This window comes from Calidris pugnax, unplaced genomic scaffold (assembly GCF_001431845.1).
Source record: "Calidris pugnax isolate Ruff unplaced genomic scaffold, ASM143184v1 scaffold22, whole genome shotgun sequence".
NCBI lineage: Eukaryota > Metazoa > Chordata > Aves > Charadriiformes > Scolopacidae > Calidris > Calidris pugnax.
This window is the reverse complement of record NW_015090763.1, coordinates 1,909,539-1,922,977: the sequence shown is the minus strand read 5'-3', so window position 1 is coordinate 1,922,977 and position 13,439 is coordinate 1,909,539.

The window sequence follows — 13,439 nt, the reverse complement described above, 5'->3', positions numbered from 1 at the left end:
TGAAGACACCATGCCTGTCTGCACCAATGGTTTTCACATCTTGCAGTTTGTTGACTCCCTAAGTTTTTCCCCAAGGGAGGCATAGACCCTGCGTAGCAGGTGTGAGCTCTGTCACAACAGACTCGATCTCTGTAGTTACCACTCACGAATCCGTTAGCAAAATAATGGACGGCCTCCAAGGATTCACAAACTCCAGACTGAAAACCACCGGACTACAGATTTATGGGCACATCACTTCCCTGCAGCAGCCTCTTCAGAGAGGTGAAAGGGAGAATTTCTTGGGAGCTGAGGGCAGCTCCTAAGCAGCAAAGTCCTGCGTGTTCCACATGGGCTGTTTTTACATCCACAGGTTATGTTCCACATGGGCTTTACAGTGATGACCCCACAGCTAAGCATAATTTGGACCATGAAGCTACAGAATGTATAGTTGCTTCCTATATGCTGCCTCCTCCCACCAAAGGAAACTGAAATGTAAGTGGAACATTTGGAATTTCTTTTTCTCTGAAAACATACTTACAAATCTCTACAGAACAAGACCGAGAGGTTCCCATTAAAAAGCCCAAATGTTTATGATTTTTTAAAAACTGAAAATTTGAATATAAAATGTACAGGGCTAGCAGAAACAAAGGCACAAAAGCGTTTGTCAGGCTTTTCCCAACAGCAACACAAACCCAACCACAACCAGAACGTTGGCCTGATTCAGTCTCACTTTCTAAGCCAGATGCGGTGCCGGCACAGACCTAGAAATAGATAGTTTCTGACTCAACTAACTGTTTTAAACTCTCTTATAAGGCATTGGCTCCTAACTTTTCATCCGTTTAGTTCAGAAATCACAACTTAAATACAGTGCTGTTGATCCCTAGAAACCAAGCAGCAGACCTGCCTGTGCTCAGCGCTGTATGAGCTGGGACCAGACCCCTGATCTCAGTTAAACAATTAAATGCCATTTCTCAACTCCCTAGGTGTCTTTGCAGAGCTGGGCCACCTCTCTGCTCTTCGCAGGGGCGCTGAGTGATGGACACCTACCTCACCTATACTAAATGACAGCCCGTGACCCAAATATCTGTTATAATATTAGTCCCTTGCCTGCTGCTTATTACCGGGTGCCGTCGGCAATGGAAGGAAGTGATTTTGTTTTAAGCACAAGGATATTTTCGTCTCTGGCATCATTATGCTGACCTCACCGGAGCTGGAGCTGCTCTGAACTTGGCCTGGCGTGTGCCTCTTTGAAGCTGCTGGGTTGCCTGGCCTCCCTCCTGCCTGCTTATCCTGTGTCCCCAGCGAGGGCTCCTCCAGCATATGCTGCTTCCCAGCGTGATGCTTGCACAATGTAATTATTTGAAGCTGTCTCCTCCAGTGCTTAGTTTTCCATTGTTCTGTCTTTATTTTGCTTCCAAGGGCCTACTTCCTCCCTTTTTTTTTTTTTGTTGTTTTGTTTTGTTTTCTCTTCTCAAGAAATTGGGTGTATACAATGATTCGATCTCATCCCTAGGCTGCATTTGAAAGATACTGTCTATTTTCAGAATCCTCAGCTGTGTTTATGCTCCAGGCTCCAAACCTCTCTCTCCCTTTGAAAGAGGGAGCAAATTCTCCCTTTGCCTCCTGCCCTGCAGAGCCACTGGCTCAGGGATGTGTTGTTCTAAACAACCATTAACCTCCCCAAAATGTGGGTCACTTCCTATTGCAATGACAGGTCTTTCTCTCCATCTTTTCTGCACCCTTTTCTATTCTTGTGCTTGTTGCAAACACACCTGTACACAAGTCCTTGTGAGTTTTCCTTGCTGTTGGGCAAAGAAGCTCACCATGAGAGGGGAGGTGTTTTGTGGACCTCAAAAGACAAAACCAGGTTGATTGTGGCCATCAAAAGATATCCAGGTCACTCCTTGTCAAAGTCCTTGTCAGCTGCATTGGAACAGGAAATGATGGAGGTCTAGAACCCCTCTTGGCAGACCACATGTAGGCAAAAAGCTGTAGGTTGGCCCTTCAAAGGGTGAGATAAATTGTTTAAGGACATCTGACACTGATTTTTGCAGGGATAAGAATCTATGGAAAAGGATCTATTGCATAATCAGCAGCTCCTGCACACGAAGCCAATTTCTGTCACCCAGATGTGGGTAGTTTGGTTGCTGTTCTCCTTCCCTAAAGAAATGTGCTCTGTCTCTGTCCATACAGAGGATCAGTGATTAAAGGGCCTCATTGGGTTCATCTACTCTATTTGTCTCCAAGGACATTTAAAGACGGGTTCCAGTGGACCTGAGCATGCCTCATTGCTCAGGTGACTGATTGATTGTAGATCTGGGGCATTGCTATGGTTTTCCACAAGACTTCCATTTACATTAGTCCACAGGGAAGCGCGTGAATCCCTCAGGGTCACACCGGAGCAAGAAGACCCTCTGCCAACCGGTTGTTTATCTGAGGTTAAACCAACCCTCCCTGATGGATTTTGGGTCAGATGGTTAACTGATAGCCTGGGAGGTCATCAGGAACTGAGTAACCTTCCTCTCTGCTCCCTGGGATACCCACAGACTCTGGAGCAAACCCATCCTCTGTGTTCTTTCCTGCTCTGGGTCCCACTCCTCCCTGAGGATGACAGGCAGCCGTCGCAGCACTCGGAGCGAATCCCAGCCCCTTGCATTAATTCTCTCTCACATCTTGAGAGGAGTATGACAGCAGCAAACCCTTCGAGTGAATCCTAGCCCTATATTAATTCGCTCTCAGGTCCAGCTCTCTGATCTGCTGTCATCTAAAAGTGATACTAATGCCAGGTTTCCATATCCAGCATCCCGCTGTGCCTCCCGCTGCAGTCAGAGTCATGCTGGGAGAGATCAGCTCCGCTTGAGAAGGGTAAACCAAGTGCTTGATTTCAAACAGCATCAAATAAGTCAAGAGAGAGTATGTGGCGGGGGAAGAGGGAGGGAGCGAAGGAATGAATGGTTGGGAACACATTCCCTTGAAAGGGGTGAGTGGAGAAGAGCGCAGGTGGGCTTATTTCTATTTCCAATCTCTGTCCATCTTTGCTACCACAGCCCCGGCTCTATTCCTCCAGTTGTCCCAGTTCTCTCTTGCAAGACCAATTTCCTTGCCCTGCATGAACCTAACTAGGCTTTTTCCACTGCAAAGACAGCCTAATAACCCCAACGTATACGAGCACCCAAGTTCTGAGGAAAAAGGATGAGGCTGTTTGCTGCAAATGCTAGTGTGCTCTCAGCCACAGAGCTACTTTCGTGCTCAACTGCCCACGACTCTGCAAGGCACAGGACTTGCCAGGGAGATGGAAAGTCCAGTTCACCATCAAATTAATGGGCAGTGGACAGGTTGGGGTGGACTGTCCAGCTCTCCTGCCAGTTGACAGCTTCTGACACCCTCTTCTCCATGTACTGCCCAACCAAGCAAGGGGGAGGAAGGTGAATGCTGATTTAATTTGGTACTCCAAGAAAAGAATAAAGATACCTCAATATAGACATCATCTTTCCTTCAGAAAGGTCCTTGAATATTTTACTGGCCAGCCATGCTGTAATATTTTTGTGAAGGTCAGTAAAAATTACTTAAGAAAGCCCAGAAAAAACATTCATAACCAGAAACAGTCATTTCTAAAAAGAGCAGGAAAGAGCTTTCAACAGATCCAAAGTGATTTGTAGTAATGCCTGCTTTGGGCTGGTTTCGTCCCCCTTGTGTTTTATTTGCTCTGTGTCTGGATAGCTTCAGAAATCTAATTTCCAGAGATTTTTTTCTACCATTTTTGGAGAATCAAACTCTTGAAGGGGTCTCAGATTGGGAAGTCTTAGAATAATGGCCTCCAAACCCTCTTGTCATTTCTGGCAGTGCTGCTGCAGGGGTCCAACGCACCCCACCACAAAGGTGAAGCACCGACTCAGGAGTAAGACTTTGTTCCCAAAGAGCTGTCAAAAAAGGACTAAATATCTCTGCCAAGTGGACCTGGGGTGCCTTCTTTCCCTAGAAATGTCTGGGCAATTACCACCCTACTGAGTGGGAGACGTGGTTCTGTCTGAGCACTCCTCACATGGTCCAGTGTGAGATCCAGGGGCTCCATCTAAGATGTCAGAGGAAGGATACACTTGACAGTGTGTGTGGTCTGGGAAGGGAGAGGGACTGAGGTTAAGTCTCCACTTCCTCATGGAAGTGGTCATGGGACGTACATGCTTTACATTCATCCATCTTTCTGGGGAAAATGGGAACCTGCAGGACAGGGTCAATAAAAAACCAATAGGAAGATGGTATCATATCTCCAGAGTGGCTTCTGATGTCTACCTTGCCTGAGGCCTCGGGGCTGAGTGTCTCAGCATCCACACTAAACAGTCCCTCACGCCTGGAGAAAACCTTCTGCAGTCCTCCATGGGGACGGTCTGTGGCAAGGGACGGTCTGTCCCCACTCCATTTGGTGTCTGTGGCAGCGTGGCTCTCTCCGCTGGCTGCACCCTTATGCTGTGCCACTTCATTTGCCCCGATGTTCCTCTTTCTAAATGGTAAGAAATCAGTGCTTACCAAGTGCTGGCCCAGAATTTATTTGACTTTAATTTCCCTTTATGACCCTGTTTGCTAATCTCTATTGCACAGATAAAGAGAGGTAACCCAGGCACCATTACCCGTGACGTGGAGAATTTTCTGCAGTTCAATTATAATATCTTTTTTTTTTCCCCTCTAGCAATAAAATCTCTCTCCCTCTCTTTCTCTTCCTTTAAGCTTGTTCTCATAATTCTCCCTCTCTCGCTCTCGAGATGAGGTTAGGTACTTTTGTGGTGTCTTCTTGGCCGGTGTGTTTGTGGAAGTCAAAGCAGTTAGTGTCGGAGCAGAAGGTTCAACAACGTGCACGTGTTGCTTAATGTGTCACTGGGAAATGCGCAGAGGTGCGGTGCAGGTGAGACACAAGAAGTGAATAGAATAGATTAGTGCATGGAAAGGGCTGGAAGTTCTACACAGACATCTCTTTCTGGATCGTTTTCAACCTTTCTTTCTCTAGAAACGCCAGCGTGATGAGTAGCAAAGATGCTGCTGAATTGATGGTTTAATTTGACTCCTTTTTTCCCCTTGCCTTCAGAGACATTTTAAGGAAGGCATCTGGTTGTAATCACGCCGTCCCTTTGAAAGGCCGTACTCGTTTGTCTGCAGCTTCTTTGAAAGGTGAGTAATTCTCAATGCATTTTTCTTGGGCACCACTTACCCTAGCAAGGAGATCTTTCATGTATGCTTGTGACCTTTAGGACAGCAGGGCTCTCCATATATCTTCAGTGCCTGTGTTGTCTTTGTCATGTGGTGATTATTTGTGAGGGTGAAGGAGCTGTGATTTCAAAGTTTGGGCCCCAAGAAAGAGAATTTTTCTATTTCTTTTCTGATTTTTTTTTCTTTTAATTCTGATTTTTTTTTCTCCTTTTAATTCTTTTATTAGGAAGTTTCTAATTTTGTGGTTTGGTTTTGGTTGTTTTTTTCTTTTCATTTTGTAGTTTAGTTTACATTAAATTCACACTAAAAAGAAGAGAAAATGAAAAAAAAAAAAAGAGAAGAAGGTATATCTCTGCATAATGGTGAAACTGGCTTTAAAAAAGACATTAAATGACATAGTCCTGACTTGTACATTCTATTATTAATAGCAGTCACTGTTAAAATAGATCATCATTATTTAGAGATGCTAACTAGACCTCCTTAAAGCACAGTCTTCCCAGGTTTGTATTTACAATGAAAAGATGCCCAGCCCATTAGCAAAGATTGGTTGCACCTGAACTCAATTAGGCAATTAATAGCTGTCTGGAGGTGGGGCTAAGCCCATATCCCCAGATTCACACTGGGTCCATCAGAAGACAATCTGAGTGGCTGCTGCATGTCTCAGTTGTATGTTACAGGTCTGAGTCAAAAGCCAATATCTACATGGTTCTAGACTCATGGAAATACGGTCTGAATCCAAAAGGTCCTGTTGCACATCTAGGAAGACAGATGGTGGTTGAACTTGCATCCTTCTGGTAAGATGAAATGATTTATCCCTAAGCTATCTCTAATGAAAAAACATCCGAGGGCAGTCTGAAACAGAGGTGTTCTGTGAGTGACCAGTTACAGAGACTAGGCTGGTTTTATTTTCCCATGGGTATGGCTAGGAATAAAATGCACTTGTGTTTCCACAATTGTCCTACAAGCCTGCTTTATAAAGCAGCAAGTTTTTAGCATAGACAGCACAAGATACCCACATACTGATCCCTGTCCTCAGGCATTTCATCCAATTTCATTGTAGGATTAACTTCTTTGCCATAAGATTGGCCTATAGCATTTATTTCTTCAGTGCCACTGTGAGATTTTTCCCAGCAAAAGCAGCAAAACAATGACCTGCTGTGTATTCTCGGGGTATTTTAATGATCCTATCTCCATATCTGTTAAAATTTACAATACAGCTGAGCTCTGACTGGCATATGGTTGTCAGCCGAGAGAAAACCGTGCAACTAGGAAGCAGATCAATGTTGACATTGTGGAGGCACCTCTGGAAAGAATTAATCGAGTCTGATCTTTGCATACCCTCTCAGTATGGATTTTCATTAGACACAGTGCTGTTTCCACACAGAGAGAGTCCAAGGTGCTCTCCTCAAGGTCAGGCCGCTGAAGTTGATGAAAGCCACGTAGACTGCAGGCTTCTTTGGGCAGAGACCTTGGCTGTCTTGGAGCCCCAGTAGCATGGTCTAAGGGGGTTATGACATCTGAGCAGGGCACTGTAGTACCTAAACCAGGTGTGAAAGTTTTTAAAGAGGCTTTTAATGCCTGGGAAATGGCTGTGTCGAGGGAGAAGGACTGGGATTTGAACGTGTGAATAAACTCTTCTTTTAATCAGGGGATAAAGGAAACCATTGGGCCCCTGGTTCAACCTTAATTTGAGACCATTAGGTAGATTTGACCTCCAGTCGACCGCCTGAGCTGAGATCTTGGTTGCCTTCATCTCATCAGTTGGCTAACTCAGGCTACCCACACTGTATCATGAGTTGTCACCGTTTATTTTGGCTGGTAGCACAGATATACGTAAACTCGCACTGCATCTACAGCTCCATTGCTCCTAAAGGTAAAATCAAGCCCTTCATTAGTGTGTGTTATTAGTAGCTGTTAGTTGTAATTGGGCTTAATGATATGTCCACAGTGAAGCACAGAACAGTCGTATTCCTTAGACAGAACTTAAAACACCCTAATAGGAGAATGCACCATGTACCGTATTTCACATATGTTGTATTTCAAGACAATGTCAGAATAAGCAACATGAATTTGGGATCTAAAAGGTAATCTTATTAATTAACAAAACTAATGCTATCTAGTAAACAGATTCTGAATTTGTAATAAATAATTAGTCATCACAACATTTTCTTAATGGGCTATTAAGTGACTTAGGGTGGAATTCTCAGCAGCTGACATGTAAGTATCTAAAACAAAAAATCCTCTTTTCCAAATAAATAATCATCTAATTAATATTGAAAAGAACAGCCTGCTTTCACTATTTCTTGTGTCTTTAAGAACAGAACAGGCTTATAAAATAGAAACCTATCCAGCACATGCTGACTGCTGCCAGAAACCAATTTTTCAAGAACTGTCATTTAGAGTCATTAATTATCTGCAGGTCCCATTCTCTCTGAATCAGTGACAAACTTTGTGAGATTTTTGGATGGTTTTAATTAATGCATGAATATGAGCTGTAATATGCTTCTTGTTTGAGCAATTAGTGTCCTAGCACAACCCCTGAATTAAAGGATTGTGGGGGGGAAAAAAAAAAAAAAAGAAAAGAAAAGGGGATGCTACAGACCTCTGATCAGAACCCACCTGTGGAGGAGTGTGGGGGTCGGTGTAGGCTCACACCATTCCACCCTGAACCTACAGTCTGAACCTCTTGCCTGGGAAAGCTGCTGTGACCATGTAGACCTCTTCCCAATGCAAGGGCCTTCTGAGGAAATGTTGCAGCTGCACAAGGGCAATGGATGCTAAGATGCAAAGCACATTTTTTAAAAACTTGTGGGACAAGTATCTTACGCTTCCTTTTCAAGTTTAGTCAAGATGCTTTGGAGGTTTTCTTTTTCCTTTTTAATTCAACTCATACTTCTTCATTTTCTTCCCAATGCAAGGGCCTTCTGAGGAAATATTGCAGCTGCACAAGGGCAACAGACGCTAAGATGCAAAGCACATTTTTTTAAAAACTAGTGGGACAAGCATCTTACGCTTCCATTTCAAGTTTAGTCAGAATGCTTGGAGGTTTTTTTTCCTCTTTAATTCAACACAAACTTCTTCATCTCTTTCTCTTTTCTTTTTCTTTTTTTTCTCCTTTTTTTTTGTGCTTCACTGACATAATTAAAACCCAGATGCATTCGACTCATGAGCAGGACAACTAGAAAATCTAAGTATCATTGACCAGGCTGGTTTCACCATACAGGCTGAATAAACTGTCCAAGGCCATGTGCCTATGAACAGATTTCTCAGTGATGATGATTTTATGGTTATAACTCCATCCTAATGTGACTACCTGGCCTGGAGATGGGAGATTCCTAAATTCTGGCCAACTCAAAGCAGACATAAAGGAATTTGGGTCTTCCGTGTCAGTGGTTTTAATGGGTGGGGTTTCTTGTCTATCTCAAATAAGGCATATATTGCCATTCCAAGCAGAATTTGTTCTGTATTTAATAGGCACAAGCTGAACAGTAGAACAGACAGCAAACACCCAGTTTTTAGAGAGATAGATCAGGAGGGTGTTGAGTCCACCAGAGCTGTGCTTTTACACTGGCACAGCTATGTTGGTCAGGGAAGCAATTGTTTTTTAATTCACATCGTTCCTTTGCCTTCACAGTGATGTAAAAAAATGTGTTTGGATGTATGCCTTTGATTTCACAAGGACCACGCTTTCACTCATAATTTCACTCAAAAGAGTAATGTTATTCTGCTCTGGTAGGATGCTGGATCCTATTTAACTTTCAGACCTTGTCTTAAGCTGCCACATTTTCATGAATATACTGGTGCCATTTGAATGCTCACGAGTAAGGGATAACATGACTCTGCATAGCAGACGAGTCAAAAACCTGGAGTTTTTGCTTATGGTAATTTTTTTTGGTTATTATTTTTGCACCCTGCCAGCTGTTGATCTTGTTAATGTGCCGCTTATCAGGCAAGCTTTGTTCCCTCTTGCTTAATGGACTGTACAAGAAATTAAGGGCCAGTGGCTGGTTTTAAAGCCAATAGTGGTGGTCCATAAAGAAGAAATGCCCTAGACCACTAGATCTGGAAATGTAGCAGTGCTGTTGTCAAAGATGATTGAGAGAAAAAGGTGACAGAACAGTCTTGTTTCACCTTTGATGTACTTGCACCTCTTGAACACCTGCAGAAGTTAAATCTTAAGAGTTATTGCAAATGCTGTGGGACTGACAAGGATTTGTGGCCTGGTAAAATATACTACTCTTCACCCAGAAAACTTTGTATCCCATGAGAGGTCACCTGCTCCACATGACAGAGCATAGCCATAGGCACATGGAGACATTCTCCACACCCTCTTGGAGTTGATCCTCAACCACGGAGTTTGGTGAACTCCAACTTTCTTGGTCAAGTCCGAGAAAGGTGTGTTAGGTTTGGGAACCACCTTGCTTACTGTTATCTTGGAGAACAGGCAAGGTGAGCTGCCCTCAGTCCTGCACGCAGATGTGCCCATGAAAAGTTAATGGATAGTCAAAGCAAGACCGTATCCTTTGCTGCAGGGAGTGCTCGGTGGGAAGGGATGGCTGGATATGTGCTGGATGGTGTCTTTTCCTCTGGTAGAGAGCTACAGCTTTGCAGCAGCCGGCAGTTTGCTGCCAGCAGCCTGGCTCATTCTCATTCAAGAGCTGAAACCGAGGACGTTGCCAACTCACTCCTATTGCAGGGGCTTCAGGAAGAGATGGCGTTTCCCCTGAAGCCCCTTCTCAAACATGTTGGCCCTCTGCTTTGTGGAGCCAGCTCTGTCTATCCTCTGTGTCTTGCATCTCCTTTTTTTGGCTTTGGGATTTCTCGTGGACCCTCCACTCCCCCTTCCAAGCACCTCTTGGTTATTAAAATGCAGCTCAGGATAGTTCACTTTGCCTGGTACATTATCATTCCTCGTTAGAGACCCCTCCAGGGCCTGTGATATGCCTGCGCCGACTTTATAATTACAAAGTCAATTTCTAAACAGACATTTGCAAATAAGTCAATTTAAATACCGAGATTTGCAAACAATAATTAAGCAGTAGCTTCTTTTTTAATATCTATATATATAATTAATGCCCATGGGCTTTTCATTTTACCTTGCGACTCTGTAGCTTGCAATTGTTTGTTGAGCTAAACCATTCTCGGAAAGCAAATCAAATCACTGATGGGTTGTAAAGCTGTTTAAGAACATGCCCTACCTCTCCCTACCTCGTTCCACCCCAGCTCCAGGAGCCATTTCTTACACTGTTCCCTGTCCACTCAGCAGCTACTGGGAGGTAGCGTCAGGTGCCTCATCCGAGGGCAGCTGAGCTGAGGAGCTTTCCTGGTCAGCATAAGGACAGTGACCTGATCTGCCAAAAACTATTCAAAATAACAAGAGACTAGGGAAGAGAGCATTAAAGAAGCTGAGCAGTAGAAGTTGTCAGCAAACACAAGGGGAAAAACATCTGGAGGACATGAACGTAGCCTACCTGAGGTTCCCTCCAAGCATGTGCAGTGAGAGGGGTCGGAGTGTTGAGCGAGGAATGAATGGACCTCATCCCAGAATGGGCCCAGGAGAAGGAGAGATGTCTCTCCTTTGAGAATTGTCCTCGCATTGTCCCTTGTCACCACACTGTGGTCTCTGTCTATGGTCCTGTCACAGCTCTCCTTGCTCTGCTGCTCTTTCCTTAGAGATGAGGGTATGGCAGGGCTCTCATATGCCACCAGCCTGGGGTCACCAAAACACTAACAGCATCCTGGAAGCCAGGCTTTGAGACCATGGGAAGATGAGGCATGAATAGCTGAACCTGGATATAGATGGGTGAAACAGAGTTGCATTTCTTGTGAGGCTGCTCCTTGATCTCCACTCTGATGGCTCTGCCTCCTTTAGATGCTTCGTAAAGGCTACAGCACTGTCTCCCTTGTGCAAGCCTTGTTATCCCCAAGCCTATTCCCAGCTCTCTAGAGAAAGTTTACTCATTCTTCTCTCTCCCTCTTTCATCCAAATCTCCTCTGTGTCTTTACGTGCTTCTTAATCTCTCCAATGACTTTGATAAGATCTTAAGTCCTATCTGGTCCTCATTGATTTCTAGTTTTCCTTTGGTTTTGGTGATGCTGTTGCTCCCCTCAGCATGCAAAGGCCGTTGACTAGAGGCCCTTTTGTGGTCACAAGCAGTTTGGATTTTTCCCAACACAGCCCTTGCTGGTCAATCTTCTAAGCCTCTATCCTCTCATACCACCCGACCCATGTTGGTTTTGGCTTTCTTTTGCTGCAAATTTTTTCTCATGCCCTGCTTTTCCTGCCTTTCTTCCAGTCCTCACAACAGGAGATATTTTGCTTGGTCTTTTCTCCAGCCCATTGACCCTGTGCTGTAGCTTCCTTTCTGGCTCAGGGGTCACTTACACCCCTGTAGCCCTTCACAGCAGGAGGACCCCAACTCGGTGGCATGTCCTGTGTTAAGATTTGCTTCCCTTACAAAATGTTCTCCTGAGCAAGAGCAGCTGCCTGTGGAGTGAGACTCCACATGGCACTAGGCAAACATGCCTGACCTGCAGCATTCTTTAGCTTTGACATCGTGCATGAACATGTTGTATCAAATTCAAAAATTTCTATCTAATAAACAGTGTTTCAACTTAGTCTTTTCCTTAGCGCATGCCTGACCTGCAGCATTCTTTAGCTTTGTCATCATGCATGAACGTGTTGTATCAAATTCAAAAATTTCTGGCTAATGGTGTTTCAACTTACAGTCTTTTCCTTAGCAGAGGCATTTGATATTTATGTTACATGTGCACACATATGTATTTGGTGTAGACTTATATCAGAGTCTGTGAGGAGAGACCATGATCTGGTGATTCCCTGCCTTGTCCTCTCTGAGTTGTCTCAACAGGTAATAGGTGTGTGGTCAGAGCCCCATGCCTTCCTGAAGGGTTTTTGGAGAAGAATACACCTCCACAGGGTCTTGCTTAGAAGTGTATCAAATTCAAAAATTTCTGGCTAATGGTGTTTCAACTTACAGTCTTTTCCTTAGCAGAGGCATTTGATATTTATGTTACATGTGCACACATATGTATTTGGTGTAGACTTATATCAGAGTCTGTGAGGAGAGACCATGATCTGGTGATTCCCTGCCTTGTCCTCTCTGAGTTGTCTCAACAGGTAATAGGTCAGAGCCCCACACCTCCCTGAAGGGTTTTTGGAGAAGAATACATCTCCACAGGGTCTTGCTTAGAAAATAGTAAGAAAAGGCTGAATGCAAACTCTTTGCATGTGTGTCACAGTGCATTAAAGATGGATTGTTTCCTGGTTTGCACTCGTGCTCGGTAATTTCAAAGGGCTTACTCATTGTTTTTCTGTTGGTTCCACATTTTTGAGCATGCTCTCATCTTAGCTCATCAAACTTTAGCCAGCTGGGGCCCAAAATATCCCTGGCATAATCAGTTCGTTCATCCAAGTCCAAAACTTCCATTTCCCAATTCAAATAGACACTCACGATCAGCGCATTTGAAGGGAACATGGTTCTCAGCTTCATCTCGGGTGACATTGCTGAAAGCAGACTTCCTTGCACCCTGGCACTCTGCATCCAATTGCTATAAATATGAGCAACAATTATACATCCTTTCTTTTCCCTTTTTATGGGTGTGCGAGGACAATAACTTAAAGCGCTTGCTGCTATTCAGCACAAAAACAAATAACAGAACAACTCCGGCTGTGATGCATTTCAACGGCATAACTCAGACATGCCACTGTTATATTAAGTTATAAATATCTATCACTTGACAATGCCAGTGCTTTTCGGCAGGGAAAGGAGTACTAAAAAGAAAAAAAAAAAAAAAAAAAAAGAAAAAGTGCCCAAACCCTGAATCGTGGTTGCTATAGCAATTAACAATGGGCGTCCTTCTGTGGGAGCCAGAGATGCTGACGCAGCTAAAACAAATGTTTGTGTATGGCCATGGTGGGGACGGTGACAGATTAGGAAGTGCTGGCCTTGAGCCTCGGTGTAATCCAATTCTAAATAAATCATAAATCTAAGTGCAGACTGGCAAGCTGGAGGGAATACCAATGCGAGGAAGGTGACAGCAGGGTAGTTTCAGTTTCTGTTAGGGGCAGAGGTGAGGAGGGAGTAATAGTGGGAGGGGTGTAAAAATCCAGATGGAGAGGTTTGCAATCTGGATTTTTTGGCAAAGGACACAGCTAGCCTACAGCCACGACCTCTCACTGGTTCCCCATGGGAGTCCCTCCTGTAGGAGACCTTGTGTCCTCTAAGCACCATGGTCCTCTT